This window comes from Podarcis muralis, chromosome 14 (genome assembly GCF_964188315.1).
Source record: "Podarcis muralis chromosome 14, rPodMur119.hap1.1, whole genome shotgun sequence".
NCBI lineage: Eukaryota > Metazoa > Chordata > Lepidosauria > Squamata > Lacertidae > Podarcis > Podarcis muralis.
In genome coordinates, this window is record NC_135668.1 from 19,386,414 (window position 1) to 19,410,833 (window position 24,420).

Here is a 24,420-nt window from a genome sequence, read left to right on the forward strand (position 1 = left end):
GGAAGACATTTAACCGCTGTAAGAAAATAATAATAATTGGAATGTGCATCACAAAACATCCTCTTCTTTCCCAATTACGTAAGTCACAGCTTAGGAGGTTGGGGAGAAAAAAAGACAAAAAACAGCTTTGCCTGGAGAGCTGTGTAACAGTTCCTTGATTTGCTGTGCACTCTTTAAAGGAGGCAATAGAATATAATAGCCTTAACAGCTGGTTGACTCTCTTTAAATTGATTCAAAAGGCAAGAAATCTTCACGTTTTTGTAGAGTCGTTTCGAAAAGAGCCTAATTGATATGCTGCCTGAGTAACAAAAGGCTGTTCTGTTGCGCCACGAAACTTTGTCAGTCATTAATATTTAACCTGTGTTTTGTTACCTCCCACATCTGCTTTTACTGATAACTGATTTTCCCCAGGAAATAGATTGTGTCAGCCTGAATTTTGCATCCTTCGGGGGCAGTGGGGTGGGGAGACAGGGGGAGTCCAGGATTTAGTAACTTTGCCAGATGCTATTCAGAAGCAAATTTATGCAACTGGAGTTTTGTTTAAGTTCTGAACTGCAGAGAAGAATGCCTGTGGAGTATTGAAATGGAACTGCAAAACAGCATCGCTTGGGGACTTTTTTCCCCAGAACAAGGAGCAATGACGTTATCTTGCTCTCTGGCAGGTGAATGAGGTGATAATGATGCTTTCAAGTTTGTTTGTGACATATTAGCCCAGAGGACGTCAGAGGTTGAGGAACATGTGAAATGAATCAAATTTTTCCCTCATTCATTTCTTGACAGGCTAGTTCAAGGCTTCTACTTAGAGCCAAAGTAGACAAGTCATTATTCACATTGTCACCTCTGTTAGGCAAGTGTGTGTTTGTGTGTGTGATTGATTGGGACCATGCTGTGTGGGGAGAGGGACTTTAACCCTCCCACCATGATCCTGTTGGGAATTTAAGTGCTAATTTTAAACCTTTAAAGCTTTATACAGCTTGGAACACCTATATTCCCCCATGTGAACCCGCCTAGTCATCTTGAAATAGAAGAGGCCCCATCAGTACTGGCATTCCGCCGGCTCTTGGAGACGCACCTGTTCAAGGAGGCATTCCCCTGAACCTCAACTTTCTGTTTTAACGAAAACATATTAAGAACACAAAAGGAGCCCTTCTGGATCAGACCAATGGCCCATCTAATCCAACACCCTGCTTTCACAGTGACCAGCAAGACACCTATTATCATCTGAGGCCCTTCTCTGTGTGCCACCTCCAAAGGGAAATCCAGATGTTTATCCAAGGCCAACACTTTTCTTACAACCAGTCTCTCTCTCTCTCTCTCTCTCTCTCTGAATATAATTTTTATTAAATTTTCTGTTTCGCCATTTCAAACATTCATTTAAACAACCTTAAAATGGCAATGACCTCCCTTCTTCTCCTTCCATGGTTCGTTTTTCATATCATAAATCTCTGCATATATTACATAAACTAAACCATTCAGTATTCCATTATTACATCCATCAAAACTTGTCTACACTGTTGAATTTATCTTAATGCTGCCAATGTTTTCAAGTGTACACAATTTCCCCCACATATATTCAATAAACATTTTCCAATCTTCTTTAAACGTACATTCTTCTTGTTCTCTTATTCTATATGTTAGGTCTGCAAGCTGTGCATATTCCATCAGTTTACGTTGCCATTCTTCTTTAGTTGGGACCTCACTCGTTTTCCGTTTTTGGGCTAACAAACAGCGTCTCCATGCGCTCTGGTTTCTGTCATGGTGTTCCGTTGCACCAGAAGTGGTTTTGTCATGTTGGCCACAACCCAGAAAGCTGTCTGCGGACAAATGCCAGCTCCCTCCGCCTGAAAGCGAGATGAGTGCTGCAACCGCATTGTTACCTTTGACTGGACTTAATTGTCCAGGGGCCCTTTACCTTTACCTAATACATTTATACCCCACATTTCCTCTGAAGAGCTTGAGTTGGTGTCCACAGTTCTTCCCCATGTTATCCTCACAACAACCTTGCGAGGTAGGATAGGCCGAGAGTGACTTATGCAAGGTGACCCAGTGAGTTGCATGGCTGAGTGGGGATTTGAACCTTGGTTTACCAGGCCCTAGGCCAAAACTTTTACTATTACAGCACATCGGTGTAGTCTTGAGGCCACATTGGCCTAGACCAGGCTTCCTCAACCTCTTCCCTCCAGATGTTTTGAGACTACAATTCCCATCATCCCTGACCACTGGTCCTGCTAGCTAGGGATCATGGGAGTTGTAGGCCAAAAACATCTGGAGGGCCGAGGTTGAGGAAGCCTGGCCTAGACCAATAGCTTTTTCAAACGTATTTTTATTAATAAAATCAGGAGTGTTTATTACGCTCACAACACATTTGATATTTGCATAAAATAGCATTAATTAGGACCGTTAACGACATGCCACTGTTCATTTGCTTTCAAGAACTCCTTAGGAGCTTCCTTCCTGCAGTCAGATAATATTGCCCAGTCAAGGCCTCCCACTAGGCAGGAGATAATCTTCAGCTCCTCTATTTGCATAAATGCTAATGTTTGGCAGAAAGTGACATCAGAATTGACCGCAGAAAGCCTTTAAAAATGCTCTGCCAGCAACTCTGGAGTAGACCAGAAAAAAATTGCCCTTTCCAGCAAGAGAGGAACATAGCATGGTGGCCACTGCTAACATCCCCAGTCACAAATATAAATTACATCTAAATGAAATAGTCAGAGGCCACATTCACACCATACAGATAAAGCACTGTGACACCACTTTAATTATGGGAGCTGTAGCCTGCTGAGGGTGTTGAGAGCTGTCAGGAGACCTCACAGAGCTACAGTTCCCAGAGTTCCCTGGGAAGATGGATTGATTTTTAGACCATTCTGGGAATTGTAGCTGTGAGGGGGCACAGTTATAAAGTCACTGAAGGCCTCATCCAAAAACCTCTCTGCCTTTCTTCATTTTCCCAGGTCTGCCACGTTGGCCTCAAGGGAACGTATTTGTTCCTGGAGAGCCAGGAACTCATCGCACCTCAGACAGACCCATGACTTCTGTTCCACACAGAGATAGTCATATTCCCTTGCTGGCTTTCTGCTTGCACACTTGTTTTTGTTCTTTCAGTTACTTCCTTGTTTTGTTTGTCGTCTTAATCACGGATCCAACTTTATGATGAAAGCCTTAGCAGTTCAATCATGCTGATTAGCCGACTGTACTTGATATTCCAAATCATAATTTCTGCATGCAAAACCCAGCTCCCACTCTCTGCATGCCTCGTGGCAGTCAATTATGCAGGGCATAAAACAACATTAATATCTTTTTGAAATTATACTTTCCCCCGAATCATTTGGCCCAGACCTAAGCGATCATTTACTTGTGCGTTGAACTTCTGCCTACAGTTGTCGTGGCTCCCTCTCCCCTGCCCTCCCCCCAGCTTTTATGCACATCGAACATATTTATTTCCAACAGCATGGCTCACTAACTAGTAACAATGATGTATTTCCCCCTTCTCCATATATTTGTGCTTCATTCATCTCCTCCCTCTCAAGAGAATGAGCTGTTCATCACATCCAAATAAGAAAGAGCTTAGCTGTTACTATTATTGCCGGCGACATTATGTAAAGAAACATAATGAAGTGTAAGCTGGGGTGGAACCAGAAGCACAATACAGATACAACAGGGAAAGTGTAACAGGCCCAAGCCAGGTTGAGAGGCTGGATTTGGCAATATCTGCCTCCAGGCTTAGCATCAGCTAGGGAAGCAGGAGAAGTTTGATTCAGTTTGCATTTAAAGGTGAGCCTACCTTACTGGGAAGGGACGCGGGTGGCACTGTGGGTTAAACCACAGAGCCTGGGACTTGCTGATCAGAAGGTTGGCGGTTCGAATCCCTGCGATGGGGTGAGCTCCCGTTGCTCGGTCCCTGCTCCTGCCAACCTAGCAGTTCGAAAGCACGTCAAAGTGCAAGTAGATAAATAGGTGCCGCTCTGGTGGGAAGGTAAATGGCATTTCCGTGCGCTGCTCTGGTTTGCCAGAAGTGGCTTAGTCATGCTGGCCACATGACCCGGAAGCTGTACGCCGGCTCCTTCGGCCAATAAAGCGAGATGAGTGCCGCAACCCCAGAGTCAGTCACGACTGGACCTAATGGTCAGGGGTCCCTTTACCTTTAAACATGCATTATATTGGGGGGGGGGGGGATTGCTTTGCAAAAATGTGTATATTAAGCAAAACTGCATACAAACATGTGTATCTTAGGAGAAATTTGCACTGAGATGTTGATTAATTTTTCATGAGGACTTTAAAACAATCAAAAACTGATGTGGAAATGTGAAAAACTGAACTGAAGACTGGCAAAATAATAAACTTAAGGAAACTGAAATGGACAGAGTCATCCATCCCTAGTATTCATCACATACCTGAAGGAGTGCCTCCACCCCCATCATTCTGCCCAGACACTGAGATCCAGCGCCAAGGGCCTTCTGGTGGTTCCCTCACTGAGAGAAGACACGTTACAGGGAACCGGGCAGAGGGCCTTCTCAGTAGTGGTGCCCGCCCTGTGAAACATCCTCTCATCAGATGTCAAAGAGATAAACAGCTATCTGATGTTTAGAAGACATCTGAAGGCAGCCCTCTTTAGGGAAGTTTTTAATGACTGGTGTTTTAATGTATTTTTAATCTTTGTTGGAAGCCGCCCAGAGTGGCTGGGGAAACCCAGCCACATGGGCGGGGTACAAATAATAAATTATTATTATTATTATTATTATTATTATTATTATTATTATTATTTCTTTGTGGTGTCCCTGGAGTGAGGCCTGTGCTGTGAACAAAAGCATGGTGTGCGGAAGGAGCTGAGAACCAGGAGCCAGACTTACACTGAAATAATGCACAGAGACAAATTGTTTCTTCCACGTTAGCCAAACAGAACCTCCACCATTCAGACACTGCTGTGAGAGGGGGTTAAAAGCCAAGAAAAGCTATTGTCTTCCTGCCAAGCTTGTGGGCTAACCAGAAATCTCTGCTTGTCTATTGTGGGAAACAGGGTGCTGGTCCAGATGAATATTTGGTCAGAGATCCAGCAGGCATCTTCTTATGGCTCATTGCCTTGTTATCCTACATATTATTGCACCTACAACCTGGGAATAAATAGGCAAGGCACAGGGATCAGATTGCAATAGGGGTCAAAACTATTCCAACTGAATTAAAAACCTGGGGGAAAAATACTCTGCACATTACAAGCCACCCAAAATGGCCAGGCTGACAAAATTATTGTCCTGCCTGAACTCTGGAATAAATTTAGGTGTCTGGGCTTTCCATAGGCATATGGTTAGCCACTGTGGGAGCATCAAAATGCCAAAATAAAATAGAAGTTGCCTTAGACCATTGGGCCTATGTAGCTTAATACTGTCTACACTGACTAGCAGCGACCAGAGCTGTAGTGGCCCGGGGCTGCGGGGATCAAAGACCCTTTACTATTTCTGCAGCCGGGTTTCAGCAGGGTCCCTGTCTCCAGCGCCCTAGAGCTGTCTGATCAGCAACCACGGGGAACTTCTTAGCCCCAAATATGTCTTCTCACCATTTGTGCTGATTGGAGGCAATAAGAGTCTTGTGAACTGCCCTGAGACCTACAGGTATGTTGTTGTTGTTGTTTAGTCGTTTAGTCGTGTCCAACTCTTCGTGACCCCATGGACCAGAGCACGCCAGGCACTCCTGTCTTCCACTGCCTCCCGCAGTTTGGTCAAACTCATGTTGGTAGCTTCAAGAACACTGTCCAAACATCTCGTCCTCTGCCGTCCCCTTCTCCTTGTGCCCTCCATCTTTCCCAACATCAGGGTCTTTTCCAGGGAGTCTTCTCTTCTCATGAGGTGGCCAAAGTATTGGAGCCTCAGCTTCAGGATCTGTCCTTCCAGTGAGCACCCAGGGCTGATTTCCTTCAGAATGGATAGGTTTGATCTTCTTGCAGTCCATGGGACTCTCAAGAGTCTCCTCCAGCACCATAATTCAAAAGCATCAATTCTTCGGCAATCAGCCTTCTTTATGATCCAGCTCTCACTTCCGTACCTCACTACTGGGAAAACCATAGCTTTAACTATATGGACCTTTGTTGGCAGGGTAATGTCTCTGCTTTTTAAGATGCTGTCTAGGTTTGTCGTTGCTTTTCTCCCAAGAACCTGCAGGTATAGGGTGGTATTAATAATAAGAATAAGAACAGCGAAAGCAGGTGAGTCAGCCATAGAGGATTAGCTCTTAGGCTCACTCTAGAGAAGCTGTGAGGAAAGAGCACTGAGGAGGAGCTGTTTGGTACACTCTAAAGCTAAGCATTCACGAACACTGAGAACACAAGGTGCTTTAGTTTCAAGAGAACAGGGTGCACGTTCTGCTATGTACAATGGAACTGCAAGGAAAGCACAACTTGAGCCACTCGGAAATAAGATATCGGAGCACTCCAAATCATTTGCCCATGTACGAGCACAGAAAATAATAGCTCTAGTTGAAGCACAGCACATGGAGAGCTGCATTGATCATTGTGATGCATCCCTACCGATAATTATTGTGTAATCCTAAGATTGTAAATCTTAGAAGGGGGCATGGCTGTGAGAGGATGTGGTTATGGAGGAACTCTGCACTTTCAAATTTGCTGTGATACTGTTGCCAGCGATTTCCCAGGATTTCAAACAGGGGTCTCTCCCATCCCCATTTGGTGACACAGGGGATCGAGCCTGGGACCTTGTGCATTCAAAGCAGGTGCTCTACCACTGAGCTACGGCTTCATCACCAATGCTGGGAACAGAAAAGTAGACTGGATGCATCTTAGATCTGATCCAGCAGGGTTCTCCTGATGTCCTCGTGTTCATTCTTGTGCAGAAATTGATTCTGATTTTAGCCGGCAGCACTTCTGAAAGTTGCTTGGGGGCAAACAAACCAAAGGTAAACAACACTGTAGTCTTTTATTAAGTAGTGCTACCGAAATAAATAAAAAAGGAGACACGCTTTCAGACGGATTGTACATCTCCCAGTTATGCTCTTAGGGTATTGCCCTACTTTCCTTATCAAAGCACACATAAACATATTTTAATAGCGTTGAACTCTTTTGAAGTTCAGCGTGTTGCTGATGCCCTTTTACTAGAGATATTGTGTACCTGCTGCTATTTGAGTTATCTCTTGATGATTAAGGGGCGGGGGGAGCAGTCAAAGTGCCTTAGCTAAGGAATTTTACAAACACCCCTGTTTTCTTGAGGGACCTTCATTAGTTCCAGACTTCTTGATTCAGTCTCCGAAGCCTTTTTGACACATCATTTATGCAGAAAACATTGACACGCTTCCTCGGTGCTTTGTGTATTATAGATCAGTTCTTAAAGAACCCAGGCAGCAGCCTGGGGTTAAACAGTTGTATAATCTGCTGTTTACAGTATTAAAGAAGGGCTTTTTGAAAGGTGGCTTAACAACACCTACAGTTTTCTGCTGGACAAATTACCGGAGAAGGGAAGCCGTAGGGGAGACATGATGGCAAAGACCCAAAGGGCTACCACACAGAAGAGAACTGAAGACTTGTTCTCTTCTGAACTAAATCTAAGGGGACGGTGGATTTTGGTTTATTTATTTATCTGTTACATTTAAATCCTACCTTTCTCCGATTTGCTCAAGGTCGTTTATATGGTTATCCCCTTCCTCACAACAATGATGTGAGGTAGATTAGGTTGAGAGGCAGTGATGGGTTCAAACTTGCCCTGTGAACTTCACAGCCAAGTGGGAATTTGAACCCTGGTCTCCTAGGGCCTAGTCCAGGACTTGAAACACCAAACCACACTGGCTTTCTGGTTGAACATTGATTGAATGTTAGGTGTGAGAAATGTATATGTTGCCTTTTCAGTTTGCTCCTGCAGAAGAGGGAAATGTTTTTATTAATCATAAAAAGCATAGGGCTATAGGAATATTGCAGCCAGGGTGTGGGTGGCTGTTGCTAGCATATTTCAAACCAACTGTGGTCAAATGTTCTATAGGGTGTTGTTTCTTTAGAAATCATGAGGCTGCGGACTTTTTGAGAAAGATAAGCTGTTGCAAATTTCTGAAGAAATAGAGTAGCTTTAGCAACTGTGGTTAGGGGCCTTTTGCAAAACAGGTAGCTGAAACAGGTGTTACACACTTTGGTGACATAAAGGAACCTAGCCTTATTGCTAAAACAGTATGTAAGGGAACAGAGGCTTTGGGGAACGGGAAAAAATTACCAAATAAGGGGCTTGGGGGGGTGAAAGAGGGAGTGGGATTGGATTTTACATTGCAATAGGCGGACGCGATAGGTGTGAACTTTGAACGCCCCTTCCTAGTGGGTGGCAAAGGAGGGACTTGCATTTGGGGAAAGGGTTTATATATTTATGTTTTTGATAAGAAAGTGTGTGCCTGCCTTTTCAGGTCACCCACTTGCAAGTGTTTATTTTCAATAAAATATTGCTGCTCCATCAACTTTGCCCAGACTTTATTATTTCAAAGGGCTCCAGGACCTAAGTCCTGGGGACCAGAGTTTATATCTTAAATTGGGGGATGCCTTTTGATGGTAAGAGCACTTCAAGAAGGTGACAATTGGCCTAGACGGGTGATGTGCTCTTCTTCATCGATGGAAGGGTCTGCACTAGACTTCAGGGGAGCCTTGAAATGGTGCCTCCATCAGCTCCCCAACACTTCCATCACTGAAGAAAGCTACAGCTTTTTCCTGTCACTGCTTTCATAACAGTGCCACCGCCACCACTTATTTTTTTCATTTATTTATTGAATTTAAATACTGCCATATGCGCAGAGGTCTCATGGCGACTCACAGAATAAAATCAAGATATAAAACCACAAAATACATAATAAAAATAAAACCAACAACCTAATAGCACCCCACAAAACAAGCACACATTTTTGTTATGTACTGAAGTTCTCACCCTGGGCCAGCAGGGGGATACTGTAGATAGTTTTCACACAGGTCCGCATATGCAAATAAGGAATTGAAAGTGACGTTCAGGGATTGGATAGTTACAGAAAGTTGTTACTGTTGCTTTGTAGTTGAGCTCTATATAAGCAGGTTGGCTGAACCCTTCAGTTCAGTTCTGTTCTGGCCTGTGAATAAACAAGAGCTGTCTGAAGAATCGCTGTGTCGTCTGATATGTTCACCCACAACTTAACAATTTTAAAAGGGCATAGGATGTAAATCAGATCAACCCAAGACCTGGTCGGAAAAGGAACGTTTTCGCCTGGCGCCTAAAGATGTATAATGTAGGTGCCAGGCGAACTTCCCAGGGGAAAGCATTCCGAAGATGGGGAGCCATGGCAGAGGAGGCCTGTTCTCCTGTTGCCACCCTCTGGACCTCACATGGAGGAGGAGGTACACAAAGGAGGGTCTTAGAAGATGATCTCAGGGACCGGGTCTGGTCATATGGAAAGAGGTGGTCCTTGCGGCACTGCGGTCCTGAGCCGTTTAAGGCTTTATAGGTCAAAACCGGCACTTTGAATTGGGCCCGGAAATGAATTGGTAGCCAGTGCAGTTGGACCAGGATCAGCTCAAACCGTCTTGCTCCGGTGAGCGACTTGGCTGCTGAATTCAGCAATAGCTGCACAGTGCCCTCTTTGCCACCTTCAATGCCATTTTAGCAGTTGCCACTTTCCCCATTCATGGTGACACCTCCCCATCATTTTATTTTATTTTCCATTTTGACCCTACTTTTTCTCCCAAGAGTTCAAGGTGGTGTGCATCATTCTCCACATGTGCTGGTCCCGGGGGGAAGGTTACCGTTGACGTAGTCGAAGTCCGGTCCTGGGTCACTAGCCTGGAAACAGTTCACAAGGAGCGGGGCGGGGCACGAAGCAGGAAGCCGAGCGGGGACAGGAACACTGGAGGGTCAGGTCTGGGTCCGGACAGGAGCAGGTACTCAACGACGACGTTGCTCCCGCAAGCTGGGACCGGGCTGACTGGCCTTTATCTTCTCTGAGACCAGGGGCGGTCCCGGCCCCCAGGAGACCCGCCTCTCCTGGCCTTAAGGCGAGCACTCCTCCTGGGAGAAACCAGTTCCCTTCGCCTCTCTGCCCTGAGCCTCTGCAGTTCAGGAGAGGCTGAAGGGTTACTGGGCCCCGGGGGAGACTCACCTGTAGGCACTGAGTCCTCAACCACCTCTGGAGCCAGAATGGATTCACCTGGTGTCTGCTCCTGAGGATCCAGCACAGGTGCAGGCACCTCAGAATCAAGGCCCTGCCCCAGTTCAGCCGGCCCTGGAGGCGGGGACTCCTGTGCAGGCTGGGATTCCTCCGATTCACCCTCTGAATCGGAATCCCAGGCCATCACACCACCTCTCCGTTCAGTGGCATGCAGTGAAATCTTTCATAGGGGAACATTTAGGTCCAGAGGCGCCAGCTTGCCAGTGCAATTGTGTGTGTTTGTGTGTTGGGGGATGCTGTGCATGTGATGTCACACGGTCCCAAAGTTGCATGTGTGAGCATCACGCCTCGCTCCCTAAACCAGACAGAAGCTTCCTGGGCTTTGGGAAGGAGGTACCAGGGGAACACTTACGGGACTAACCTAGTCCCCCTAGTACACTGTCCGCACACCACTGTCTCTGTTCTATCCTCAGAACATCCCTATAAGGTAGGTTAGGCAGTAACTGGCTCAAGTTCACTCATTGAGCTGCGTGGCTGAGGGAGGATTTGAACTCTGGGCTCCCAGGTGCTAGTTCCACACTCTAACCAATTTTTCCAAAATCCAGTGCCCCAGGACAGAGACCTATAAAATCACCCCTGCCATCCTTGCCTCATCAACTAGCGTTTTCTGATGAAGGCAGTGCCCCAGGCTTTTACGGACCATACAGACCAATCTTTTTGGGTGCAGGATATACGAAGCATGTGGGACTCACCCTTTCCCCTGCAGAAATACAGTGGTACCTCAGTGTAAAGGTTCTAGGGGTTGCTCGTGCGTAAGCCTGTGCCAACACCTGGCTGGGTTGCCTGAGTGAACCTTTCCTGTCCGGACAGCCACTCTCTCGTGGCTGTCTCAATCGCTGGCAGAATCCGTTAGTGGGTGTTTCTTAAACTTCCTCCAGCAAAGAAGCTCTTTGACGCCCAGTCTCCCCCTACTCTCCCTGCGCGAAAGCCTTCTGCACAAGGAGGGCGTAGGCAGCGGAGGACCCTTCCTCTCCCCGCTGGTCCCCGGCAAGGAGTCATATGACCGCCTCGCTGATTCCCCCATCTGCCCCCCTTCACCACTGGAGCTAAGCTGATTCCCTTCCCCAGAAGATGGGCTGCCTCTCCCAATCCCGGGACGCTCTCTGGGATCCCTCTGGAGCTTGCTCTCTCCCTCCGGCACTGATGGCAGTTCCCTGACGCTCAGGTTAAGTACTTAATTCATTCCAGAGCTCCGTACTTAACCTGAAACTGTTCTTAACCTGAAGCATCACTTTAGCTTTTGGGGCCTCCTGCTGCTGCCGCCACGCCACCGGAGCACGATTTCTGTTCTCATCCTAAAGCAAAGTTCTTAACCTGAAGCACTATTTCTGGGTTAGCGGAGTCTGTAACCTGAAGCGTATGTAACCTGAAGCGTATGTAACCCGAGGTACCACTGTATGGGGTTGCGGAGCTCATCTCGCTTCCAGGCTGAGGGAGCTGGCATTTGTCCACAGACAGCTTTCTGGGTCATGTGGCCAGCATGACCAAACCACTTCTGGTGCAATGGAGCAACGTGACGGAAACCAGAGCTCACAGAAATGCCGTTTACCTTCCCTCTGCAGCGGTACCTATTTATCTACTTGCACTAGTGTGCTTTCGAACTGCTAAGTTGGCAGGAGCTGGGACAGAGCAACAGGAGCTCACTCCATCGTGGGGATTCAAACCGCCGACCTTCCGATCGACAGGCCCAAGAGGCTCAGTGGTTTAGACCACAGTGCCACCAATGCCTGCAGAAATACACACAGCCTACACAGAAATATGTGATAGTGTTGACGGATCTAAATGGAGAACTATATGCCCAACAAGAGGAGACACAGGACGCATCAAAACGACAAGGGGAGAGCTGTCAATTTGGCAAAGCGACCCCTTTGGCCTCAGCCCAAGTCAAAACGATCCATTCTGCAGGCTTATTTTTATTGCTTGCTTTGAAGAGCTGACATGCCTCCTAAATGAATATATATATATATATATATAGGGATTTGTAGGCAGGGCAGGTTTTCAAATTAGATCCTGGAACTAATAAACTGTTATTGTCTCATAATTATATCTGACGTGATGCACTCCTCCCTTTTCCGGGAGGGGGAGAACTGGTGCTGCATCAAAAGCCAAAAGCAATGGGAAAGCACAGAATTAGCTCTTATCCTCCTGCCAGCAGATGCCAATCAGCCTTCCGTGTGCCACACGCCACTGCGGTTGTTGTCTTCGTCTCTTGCACAAATAGCAGAGGTTGGAGATAAAGAGCCTTGCGTGAGATGTGGACTGTGGATATCTCCCTCTCTTGATGAGAGCTAGTCGCTTTCATTTCCTGCCACACTGGCAAGGGCACAGCAGAGGGGCTGTTCATGCCAGGGGAGGGGCAGGGATTTGATTCAGTTGGCAGCAAAAGGCGAACCTTCCTAATTCTCAGCTCCCGAAATCATATGTGGACCGAAACAGAGCCGTCCTTTGAAATCTGTGCATCTCGGAATTTTGCAACACACTTCTCCAAGTTCAGTGTGCATAAATATGTATACGGCATATGAAAATGCGTTATATTAAAGTAGGGAAGGTTGCTTTTCAAAAATATGTATATTAGTATGATTTACATGTATATGGTTGTATTCAACTAAGCCCTATGGAACCTGTTAGTGGTGTCAATTAACTTCAATGGGTCTACTCTGAGTAGGACTGGCATTGAATACTACCCCTATCCTGCTCTTCCTCTCAAAGGTTTTTAATGTTTGATGTTTTATTGTATTTTTAATATTTTGTTGGAAGCCGCCCAGAGTGGCTGGGGAAACGCAACCAGATGGGCGGGATATAAATAATAAATTGTTATTGTTTTTAGGTTCTCAGGATGGCAGATACAAAAATGTTAAAGCAATACAATTAAAAACACACATTTTAAACGTATGGGTAGACAGGAATGTTTGTTTTAATTTTTGTGAGCTGGAGGAAAGGTGGAATGTAAGTCAGTAAGCAAACTAACAAAAAAAAATACAATTTTAAATTCTCCCTGAAAGTTAATAATAAGAGGGGCAGCTGCACCTCACTAGGGAAGGCATTCCAGAAATTGTGAAGTTGCATGCAAAAAATATGTATATTTCATTTGGAAGGGAACATGAAGGTCGTTTTGCCACCGGATGTGCCGGACATGAATTTGCAAAATCTACCTTGGGCAAGGTGTGCTCTGAAAGTCTTGCCTTTGGAATTATCATTCAAAACTGATGTTTTCAAAAGGTGGCAAATTAATTGAATTCCAAATCTTTGCCGCCTCTTTCTCTCTCATTCTTATTGTTTCAGCACTAATTTAGATAAACGAAGCTGAGCTTTGCTTTCCAATCATGCAGGAAATTGAAGCTTAACATTCACGCAAGGGCACCTGAACGATACCAGGATGGAATGGGATGTAGACTAACCCCCTTTTCTCCACTAACTCTGAATAGCGGACCTGCCTGACCTCTCACAGTGTGCCATCGAAAGGTTCAAAAGGGAGCTACATCTGAAACGAGACAGGACTCTTTGATAAACACAGATCTCAAATGCTTCCTGTGAAAGTTGGACTTTTGGCTGCTAATGACCTCCATAAGAGCCAGTGTGGTGTAGTGGTTAAGAGCGGTAGACTTGTAATCTGGGGAACCGGGTTCGCGTCTCCTCTCCTCCACATGCAGCTGCTGGGTGACCTTGGGCCAGTCACACTTCTTTGAAGTCTCTCAGCCCCACTCACCTTACATAGTGTTTGTTGTGGGGGAGGAAGGGAAAGGAGAATGTTAGCCGCTTTGAGACTCCTTAGGGTAGTGATAAAGCGGGATATCCAATCCAATCCAAACTCTTCTTCCATAGCCAATGCCTGGTCAACTACTTTAGCCAAAACATGGAAAATTGGGCACTGACATATAATTACCAAGATCTAAGTGAACACGGAAGCCATCCCCTCTCCCCGTAAAAGACATTGCCATTATGTCCTTCAGGAGCAGATGGAACTGTATCATCTCTCAATGAGATGTGGATTATTATTATTATTATTTTAATGCCCTCAATTTCTCCTATTTTACTGGAAGCAGCCATGAAAAGCAGGATGCTAGCATGCATGTGAAAAGAATCAAGTACATTGTCCATATTCTCAGATGTCAATAATTTCAGCCCGTCGAATAAAAGTTCCCCAGAAAACCTCTGTCGTTTACTTGGATAGAGGAATAGAATCAATATTAGTATGCATGTGAGAAATAATTTATACCCTTGATTATTTTGGTTGCCCTTTTCCAAACCTCTAAGCTAGCCTCCTGCCCTCACGATTGTTGTTCCACCACCATTGTTTGAAGTCAGTGCTTTTTTTCTGGGGGTACACAGGGGTACACAAATCCCTAAACATTTTGTGAATCTAAGTTTGGCCTCATTGAGGGGCAGTATTTCAATATGAGTAGGAAAATGAGAGTACCCCTAAACATTTTTTTTTATAGAAAAAAATCACTGTTGGAAATAAAATTCAACTGCCAGTTCTGTCAGATTCTGTACACAGAAATGTAGTCGTACCTTGGTTCTTGAACGGAATCCATTCCGGAAGTCCATTCGACTTCCAAAAGCGTTCAGAAACCAAGGTGCCGCTTCTGATTGGCTAAAGGAGCTCCCTGCACTCAATCGGAAGCTGCAGAAGTCATGTCAGACGTTTGGCTTCCAAAAAACGTTTGCAAACCGGAACACTCACTTCTGGGCTTGCAGTGTTTGGGAGCCTAAACGTTTAAGTTGCAAGGCATTCCAGAACCAAGCAATGGTTGTAGAATGAAGTACCTTTCCTTCACCTCAGGTGGCAAAATGTCCTGGAGTTTCTTGATCCATAACAAAATGGCTTCTGCCCATGGTAGAATGAGATTGTCTACCCAGGTGGACGTGGGTGGTGCTGTGGGTTAAATCACAGAGCCTAGGACTTGCCGATCAGAAGGTCAGCAGTTTGAATCCCTGCAACAGGGTGAACTCCTGTTGCTTGGTCCCTGCTCCTGCCAACCTAGCAGTTCGAAAGCACGTCAAAGTGCAAGTAGATAAATAGGTACCACTCCGGCGGGAAGGTAAACGGCATTTCCGTGCTCTGCTCTGGTTCGCCAGAAGCGGCTTAGTCATGCTGGCCACATGACCCAAAAGCTGTACGCCGGCTCCCTCGGCCAACAAAGCGAGATGAGTGCTGCAACCCCAGAGTCAGCCACGACTGGACCTAATGATCAGGGGTCCCTTTACCTTTATGTTTAGACAACTAGAGCGATCTGCTTATTTGAAGGGCTGCTTGCACCATTGTGGATTTGCCCCTGACTTAGACTGCAGGCCACACTTGGTTAATGGGAACTAAGCATTCTTTGTGGTGTATTTCCCTTCTCGGGGATGTATTGTTCACCCCATCAGTCATGGCCTTCAAAAGGGCTTTGAAGGATTATCTGTTTCATGTCTTCAAACTAACATGATTTCATTGGCTGTGTTTTGTTGTATTGATCCAAGTTCGCCTTGAGATCTTTCAGGTGGAAGGTGATTAATACATAAATGAATATCAACCACAGTTTTCCTTCTCATCTTTCCTTCAGCTGTTCTGAAGAACAGCTACATGTTTCCTACATTTCCTACAAATGAATGCAGGGTTGTCGCCTTGCCCCTGCGATTGAGGGGGTCGGGGCCACACGGCATCAGCATGCCATGTGTGCATGCCCCACGGTGTGCTGACATCACTTGCACATGCTGCAGAACGTGCTGTCATGTCATGTGGATGTCCCATGGCTTGAGCATATGACGTGAGCACACCCTGTGATGTTGTCAGGATGCTTCCAGCAGCTCCTGGTTGGTTGCCCAGGAAAGTATAAAGACAAGGAAGAGTTTCTTACAGTCCTCTCTTATTTCAAACATTACAGAGAGAGGCTCTAGAAGGCAGCTTCTTTGATAATGGCATTGTCCCGAGTGAATCTCCACCCCCCTGTCTTTTCCACTTCCTTGTTCATCATCATCTCCTCTATGGGTGCTGCTAAGTGCCCCCTGTCTTTGAGTTCTTTGCTCTCCTTCTTTTAAGGCTCCCTGGGTTCTGGGAGATGGTGGGTCTGATATGCTTTCTAATGACAAGGTGTCAGGAACGTGCCCCCCCCCCCGAGCACAGCGGAAGAGTCAGCTTCAGAAATTGAGCTGAGTGAGCAAGGGGCCGACTCTGCAGATGAGAGCTGTCTGTCAGAGTTGAGAGAGGACAGCTCGGCCTTCCTCCTTCCCAGGGAAGGCACGGTCAACTCGCAAGGAGAGGAAGAGTTGGAAGTTGGCCAAAGCATTGCCAGGCAACCAGCAGATAAACCAGAGTCGGAGGCTGTGTCTTCTGGGGAAGAGACAGGCCAGCTGTTCAGGAGACCGGAGAAGCTTAGAGAACAACGGAAGGGAAGGAGAAGAAAGGCAGAATTTTGGCGTTCTTCCTGTTGGGGGAGGGACAATGAGTCAGACTGAGCAACTACTGTTAATGAGAGCATGCGGAATGCCATGCTCTGGATGTGTTTTTCTTGTAAATAAACTTACATAAAACTGATGGAGAGTCCTTGCTGCTTATCAGGCTGGTTGCTTGCCAGAGATCGTTATGCAACGTGTTAGCCAGCTGCTGTTCCGGCTTTGCCTGCTCCTCCTCTCCCATTATCTCCCAACTTTCCCCCCTCATCTTCCTCTGAGCAGTGACCTCCTGCAACACACTGTTGTAAATCTATACTGTCTTCCTCTTCCTCCTCCCTGGAAGGTCAGGGTGTGGAGGCGGTCTCCACCATTCCTCCTTCTGTGACCAGTCCTTGACATCACCCCCCTCTCCAGTGTCCTCCACCACTGCCCAGTCCCTGACAGCTGTGCAAGTGCGGCCAACTCAGATCTTTGGTGGGCCCTGGCCCTTTCATCAGAAATATTGAAGGGTTGTGACCTCCCCACCCGCCAAACTCAGTGCCTACGAATGAATATATGGACATACCACCTCTAAATTTGAGGTCCAGCTGTTTACTCACAAGCTTCCTCTTCCCTGATGCTGCTGAACCAACACCCTTGTCCCTAAGCTGTCACCAGTGTGGTCTGCTTGACAGTTCTCGGTACCTTTTTGCATGTTGTGGAGACACCACAGATCTGAGATGAATAACAAATCGCCTTTCTGAAGCAAATTAATATCTTGTCATCTCAACAGATGCCTTAGGGAGCATCTTTTCCCCTCCACCCCACCCTCGAAAGTCTGAATGGCTATATTTCATGACAGGATTCTGAGAAGGCAAGTCAAGAGCTGCTGTTAACACTTCTGTATCTCAGTAGCAAGGGTGGGTGTGGGGGCAAGCAAGGGTTGACCCGTAGCTAGGGATGGAGGAGAAATTCAACCCAGTTTGCATTTAGAAGGCAAATCAGCTGAACCCACACTTCCCGAAATGGCGTGGAAACTGAAACACAGCCGCCCTCAAAATCCACACTTCTCTGAGTTTGGTAATGAAGAAGAAGAGTTTGGATTTGATATCCCGCCTTTCACTCCCCTTCAGGAGTCTCAAAGCGGCTAACATTCTCCTTTCCCTTCCTCCCCCACAACAAACACTCTGTGAAGTGAGTGGGGCTGAAAGACTTCAAATAAGTGTGACTGGCCCAAGGTCACCCAGCAGCTGCATGTGGAGGAGCGGAGACACGAACCCGGTTCCCCAGATTACGAGACTACCGCTCTTAACCACTACACCACACTGGCTCTCAGTGCAGTTCTCAAGTGCTCCGTACAAAAATGCATGTGCTGCATGTTGCCCAGAAATGAACAGTAGACTCGCCCGATGTTCCGCTATATTTCTGGGAAGGGCTTTTACTGCATGTGAAAGCTCAAATATAATGTGGAATTTAATGGTTAGGGAGATGAGAGGAAAATTGAATAAACTGCTCCGTAGCATGGACGCGGGTGGCGCTGTGGGTTAAACCACAGAGCCTAGGACTTGCCGATCAGAAGGTTGGCGGTTTGAATCCCTGCGACGGGGTGAGCTCCCGTTGCTCGGTCCCTGCTCCTGCCAACCTAGCAGTTCGAAAGCATGTCAAAGTGCAGGTAGATGAATAGGTACCACTCTGGCGGGAAGGTAAACAGCGTTTCCGTGCACTGCTCTGGTTTGCCAGAAGCGGCTTAGTTATGCTGGCCACGTGACCCGGAAGCTGTACGCCGGCTCCCTCGGCCAATAAAGCGAGATGAGTGCCGCAACCCCAGAGCCGGCCACGACTGGACCTAATGGTCAGGGGTCCCTTTACCTTTTTAAATACAGCCTAACTCTAGTTTTGTCACCTCCTTGCTGAGCTGAACAAGGGAGACTGAGGGGGAGGAAGCTGAAAAGCAGTGCCATCCCCTGGGCTGTTTGCAAGAAGGAAAGTGGGCTGAGGGAGAACTGAGATAGGTGGAGCCGTGTCCCCATTTACCCATATGGGCCAGCCTCCATTGTGTAAGTTGTGAATGCATCCAAATATGTATCTAATGTTCTCTATATTTGTATACCTGATGTTCTGTATACTTCTCACATTTAGTTTGCCTGCATTTATTCCTAGGAGAAGGCACACCTCCAGTTTCGTTTTATTCCATTCCTTAGGATGTCACTCCAAAGCCCTTGGGCCCTTACCCAATGTCCTTTGCAGCTCCTAACGTTGCATCCCTGCCTCGCCAAACACAAGCCAAATACTTTCCAGGACGCAGATGCTGCAAATGAAAGACTGACACCTTGATGCACCAGTAAACCCGTGTTCCTACTGCTTGCATTTAAATTAGCCCATGCGTCCTTTGGGCTAGCTTGTGGAAAGTCTGCATTCGACACATATGGGGAAGGGTGGGCTTACGCTGCAGCCCTGTCTCCCAAATATAGGAGATGGAAATTGACTTTCCGACGGCAGCTCTCCCATGGCTGGGTTCCACAGCCTGAGCAGTCAGCAGACGAAGTCAGCAAACATCTGCTGTTCTGGAGGGGGCATTTCAGCTCATGTGCTCTCAGACAGTTATGGCTCTGAGCGGCAAGCTGCTGATGCTCTCAAACGGCATTTATGGGCAGAACATGGAAAGCAGAATAACATCATTTGCCGTCAACAGCAGAAGCACCAGGAGCTCTCATAATACAGAGATGACTGCAATGAAAACATTTGGCTCCTTTCGCCCCACAATTAAAACGTTTTCACTAGCGCACGGGGAGGTAATACGGTCCCTGCTTATAGCTCTACATCTGGGCTTACTCACATGAATTCGCAGGGAAATAAGAAGCTGACTTATACCATCAGGTCATTGGCCCCTCAAGCTCAGGACTGTCTACTCTGATTGGCAGCAGCACTGCAGTGTTTCAGAGAGGGAGTCTTTGCGCGGCGAGTTCCCGCTCCCCCCCCCCCCGTGACACATCATTTTAGGTTAATGGGCGAAAATTGGCCACAACTTTATTGGTTACAGGTGATGAGCGGTATTGGCTTAGGCATTGGTCCTATCGACTATCCGGCTTCAGCCCGATTGCTTGAAGACCGGGAAGGGTTAACCGCCAGTAGGGGGAGTCCTGCTGATGCACATCAACTAGGAGCTCCCCCGGGGTCTGGGGCGTGCCGTAGGCCCACACCTCCATAGGCTTCGGACAGGGCGACGCCCCCTGGAATCCTTTACCGGACTACCCTTCGGTATGGGGGAAGGCGATGGCACTTCCTCCCCCCTCTCATCTACATAACAATACCCTTACCAATGTCTAACCGCCAAAGTGGGAAAAATTCCTACCAGGCCCCTTGACGGCGACCAACCGAAGTCCATAGCAATGTCAGAGAGCCTGACCTAAAGGGTGGGAGGGATGGGAAACCGGATCAGCTAGAGCGATGAAAGAGGAAAATCCTCGGCCGCGCCAGCACTAAATAGTGCGGGCCATGCCTCCCTTGCCAGCCAATTGGCTGGCAAGGAAGATGACGTGGCCGAGGATTCCCTCAATCTCACGGGGGCTGTGAGCCAGCCCCCGCGCACGTGGGGGAGGGTGTGAAGCCCGCAACCCCACCTCCTCTCCAGCTCGGAAGTGGCTTTCCCATGAATTGAATCTGGGAACTTCTGCTTGCAAAACAGTTGTAGCACCGAGCTTACAACCCTCTCCGGAGCTTAGTGGCAGAGTGCAGTTTCCAAATATGGGATTGCTAATTTCCCCCACATGCTGCCTTTTCATGCAAGGAAGCCTCCCTCACCACACACAACGGGAAATGTTCAGACATGCACACACCCCCCCATTCTGCCCACATGCAATCTCAAATGGTAGTGCCCAGGCAGGCCTGGCCAATGTGCCTTTTCTGAATCAAGGATGCCAAGAAGAGGAGGTAGGGCAGGCAGAGAACATAAGCATATGAGAACAAAGGAAGAGCCCTGCTGGATCAGGCCAATGGCCCATTTAGTCCAGCGTCCTGTTCTCACAGTGGCCAACCAGATGCCTACTGGAAGCCTGCAAGCAGGCAGTGGTGGACTTGGGGCTTAAAAATTCCAGTGGTGCCTTGTGCAATGCCAACTGTGGTGATCACACAGGGTCCCCGGATGTTTCACCGTCTATTGAGCCTGTGCCATCTCTTTAGTTCTCGCTGCCACCACCCAGGCCCTACCTGGGACAATACTGAGTCCAGTCAGGGTTAAATTGGAATATAAACTTTTGTTTATTTATTGCAATTTAACAAGCGTGTGGTTTCATAAACAGTATCGGTCAATTACATTCATGGGGTGCCTATCCAGACCTATAACTTCCGCTACCTGCTCTCACTCACTAAACCACCTCTCAGATATTTACTTGTCTGCCTAGCTCCTAACTGTTCCTGACAGTTTCGTTACACTAACTCAACCTACCCACAACTCTATCCCAATTCACTTCCACTCCAACCAACCACCCAACTCTCAACGAACTCTCCCCTTTGCCCCTCCCAGAGCTGGTTTTATAGTCCCACTGACTCCACCCCCCTGGTTCCTGACTGGGCAACCTGTTTAACTATTTCACCTCCAGCACTCTCTCATATGTTAACGTCACACCAACATCCGGCACCCCCTCGATTCTCACCTTCCATTTTTCGTCATTGTTCCAGCACCCCCTACAGCATCCTCTCGACTTGGTGCCCAGTGAGGAAGTGCACCAGCTTGCCTATGCGATTGAGAGGGCTGGGGCCACGCCATGTGTACACGCCATGTGGGGCATGCTGTGTCATGCACATGTTGTGCGGTGCGCATGAGCAATGTGAGCACACTGACCGTGCATAGCTGATGTGGAAATTTGAGGGGGCTTGGTCCCCTCCTTGAAAATTTGGGGTTCCCGTGACCCCTAGCTCCCTAGTTGGCAGCACCCGTGCCAATAATAATAATAATAATAATAATAACAATAATAATATTTTATTTATATCCCGCCCTCCCCAGCCAAAGCCAGGCTCGGAGCGGCTAACAATAAAAGCAACACAATTTACATAAAATCACAATCAATTGATTGAAATGCACTCTAAAACCAATTCAAAATCAAATGAATGGCAACCACTGGGCTAGAGTTCTGTGAGGATTACCAAAGGAGGGGGTCAGACTGTGCCTTGGCCAAAGGCCTGGTGGAACAGCTCTGTCTTGCAGGCCCTGCAATGAGGGTGAATCGATCACATTCCCCTATATCTGCCTCTGTAGCAGGACCTGAGCACAAGAGCACTTTTCCAGCTTGTGATTCGCAGCATTCAGAGAGGCAGTAGAGGCAGTGGAAGAGCAATGATGAACATAAGAGCATGAAGAGCCTACTGGACCAGGCCAATGGCCCATCTAGTCCACCATGCTGTTCTCACAGTGGGCACCCAGGCGCCTGTCAGAAACCTGCAAACAGGACTTGAGCACACAAGACCTTTCCCCTGCTGTGGTTTGCAGGTACTGTGTTCCCGAAGCGTTGCTAAAGGATGAGCGCCAAAGGATGGACAATTAAGGATGGGCTGTGCCTGCAACTCTGGATCTTTGTTTGTTTTTGTCTCCTCTTGCTCAAGAATCCTGCGTGCTTGTAGCAAGGCAGAGAGCGAAATCAGGTGAAGGATTATTCAGCCACCTCCTCATGTGCTCACACTTGGCTAGGCCTTGTGAATTTCACCTTGGCCCTCTCGTCTGTTGCTCACACATTATGAATGATCAGCAGATTGCCAGAGCACCAGGGGAATGGCGCGCGTGTGTGTTTATGCTGTGCTCTGTGGGCTTCCTTTGATCCACAGTACAGCTTCTATAATTACCTGGCCTCTTAGATGCAATCTTTTATATTCATTTTCTCACTTAAGAAGGGGGGTGGAGAGGAAGAAGAAGGTCACAGGCCAGAGACATGGGATGAGGGACAACGTTTATTCAGTTCACATTTAAAGGCAAATTCACCTAATTTACAATTTCCATAACAACAGGCGAACCAAAACATAGCTATCTTTCAAAATGTACATTTCTCTGAATTTTGCAGTGTAGTTCTTGAGCCAAGTCATATGTACAAAAATGCATCTGCTAACATAAAGTGTATATTTAAATGCACACATTTGTGAAAATAATATACAAGGGTGCATTATATTAGCGGAAAATGATTTGCAACAATGTACATATTTGCAAAATTGCATATGAACATATATGCAGTAGTGGAAATTTGCACAAAAATGCTGACAAATTTCTACGAGAACTTTTTTTAATTGCAAACTGATGTGGAAATGTGGAGGGTAGAACTTAAGAATGGAAGAAAAATGACAAATGGAGAGAAACTTAAATCAACAGATTTGCCCATCCCTATATAATGCAACTGAATATTATGAGATGAAGCAGCTCATATTATGATGAGCTAGCTAATTATGAACCTTGACAGCCTCACCCCCAAAGTATTTACTTACTAACTGCTAGGATCTAAGTCTTTATAGGCGAAATCTTCTCTTCTTATTATGGCTTTGTTGATTTGTCATAATCAAAACACAAAGCAGAGCACTCTCTCCCTTCCTAAAAAAAGAAGAGGGAAATAATTGCAATTACCCTCCCTGTTTGCTCACTTTAATTTTGGTTCATTTAGCATAAAAGCAAGGAGGCAAGCAAGCAAGCAAAGGAACAAACAAACAACAAGAAATTTCTTCTGAGGCATGGAGTTCAAGCATATAATTTTTCAATGGGGCCATTGCAGTAGGATGGAGTCAGTCTCCCAAGGGCAGGATTGCTGCAACATACCTGGATTGGGAAGGGGAAAGGTAGCAGCAAGGTTGGGCTGTGTGGATGCACTGGTGGAACCAATTCAGTGCTTCCACAAATGCATGCACACACAGGGCCATCTTAAGCATATCTGGCGCCGTGGTGCAAAGATCCCTCTGGCAGCCTCCCCACCCATTTCCCAGAGTTGCCGACCTTTCTTGGGAGGACAGTGCTGCCAGCGACGCGCCCAGCTTTGTGGGGCTGGAGGAGGTGGGCAGCGGCTGGAGGGCAGCTCCTCCGGTGGGGCAGAGGCGGAGGCTGGATGCGGCAGCTCCTGACTCAGCTGGCCACTTTGTGCCATGGTGGCCACAACAGGTGGAGGCTCCAGGTGCTGCTCTGCTTCGGCGCGGCATGGTGGAGGCGGGCGATGAAGGCAAGCTGATGCCGGGAGGCACTGCGTCCAGCCTCCACTTCTTCCCTGGCGCCCTGGCACCCTGTGCCACTAGCCTCTATGGGAAAGGCGCCCCTGTGCACACAGCCCTGAAGTCGCTACAACCCTGCTCTACCCCAGCCCAGATAAGCTGGAGTTAGAAGGGTGGTTTCAATCCAGTATACACTCAAACCTCGGTTGTCGAACGTAATCCGTTCCAGAAGACTTTTCAACTTCCGAAACTTTCGACAACCAAAAACTGAAAGTGGAAGCCTCAATACAATAGGGAAACTCAAAATGGAAGCAGCATAGCATGCTCGGCTTCCAAAAAGCATTCGAAAACCGGAGCAATTACTTGCGTGTCGAGACCCCACAGCCACCCCCTCGTTGAAAATAACTCACAAGGACACAGATATTAGGTTTATGCTATTGGGCAAATTTTTGGCCACAACTTTATTGACTGTGAGTGATATTGGCTTAAGCATTGATTGGACCCGACTATTGGACCCGGTGTGCAGGAAGTCCGGTAAGGGTAAACCACTGGTAGGGGGGCCCTGTTGATGCGAACTAACTCAAGATCCCCCTGGTTTTCCCATCGGGGTCGTGTCAAGGCCCTAGCCCCCGACCGGGCTTCAAACTAGATCAACACCCGCGGATTCATTTAATGGAATACCCTTAAGCATGGAGGGGCGGGGGATGGCCACACCTCCCCTCCCCCACA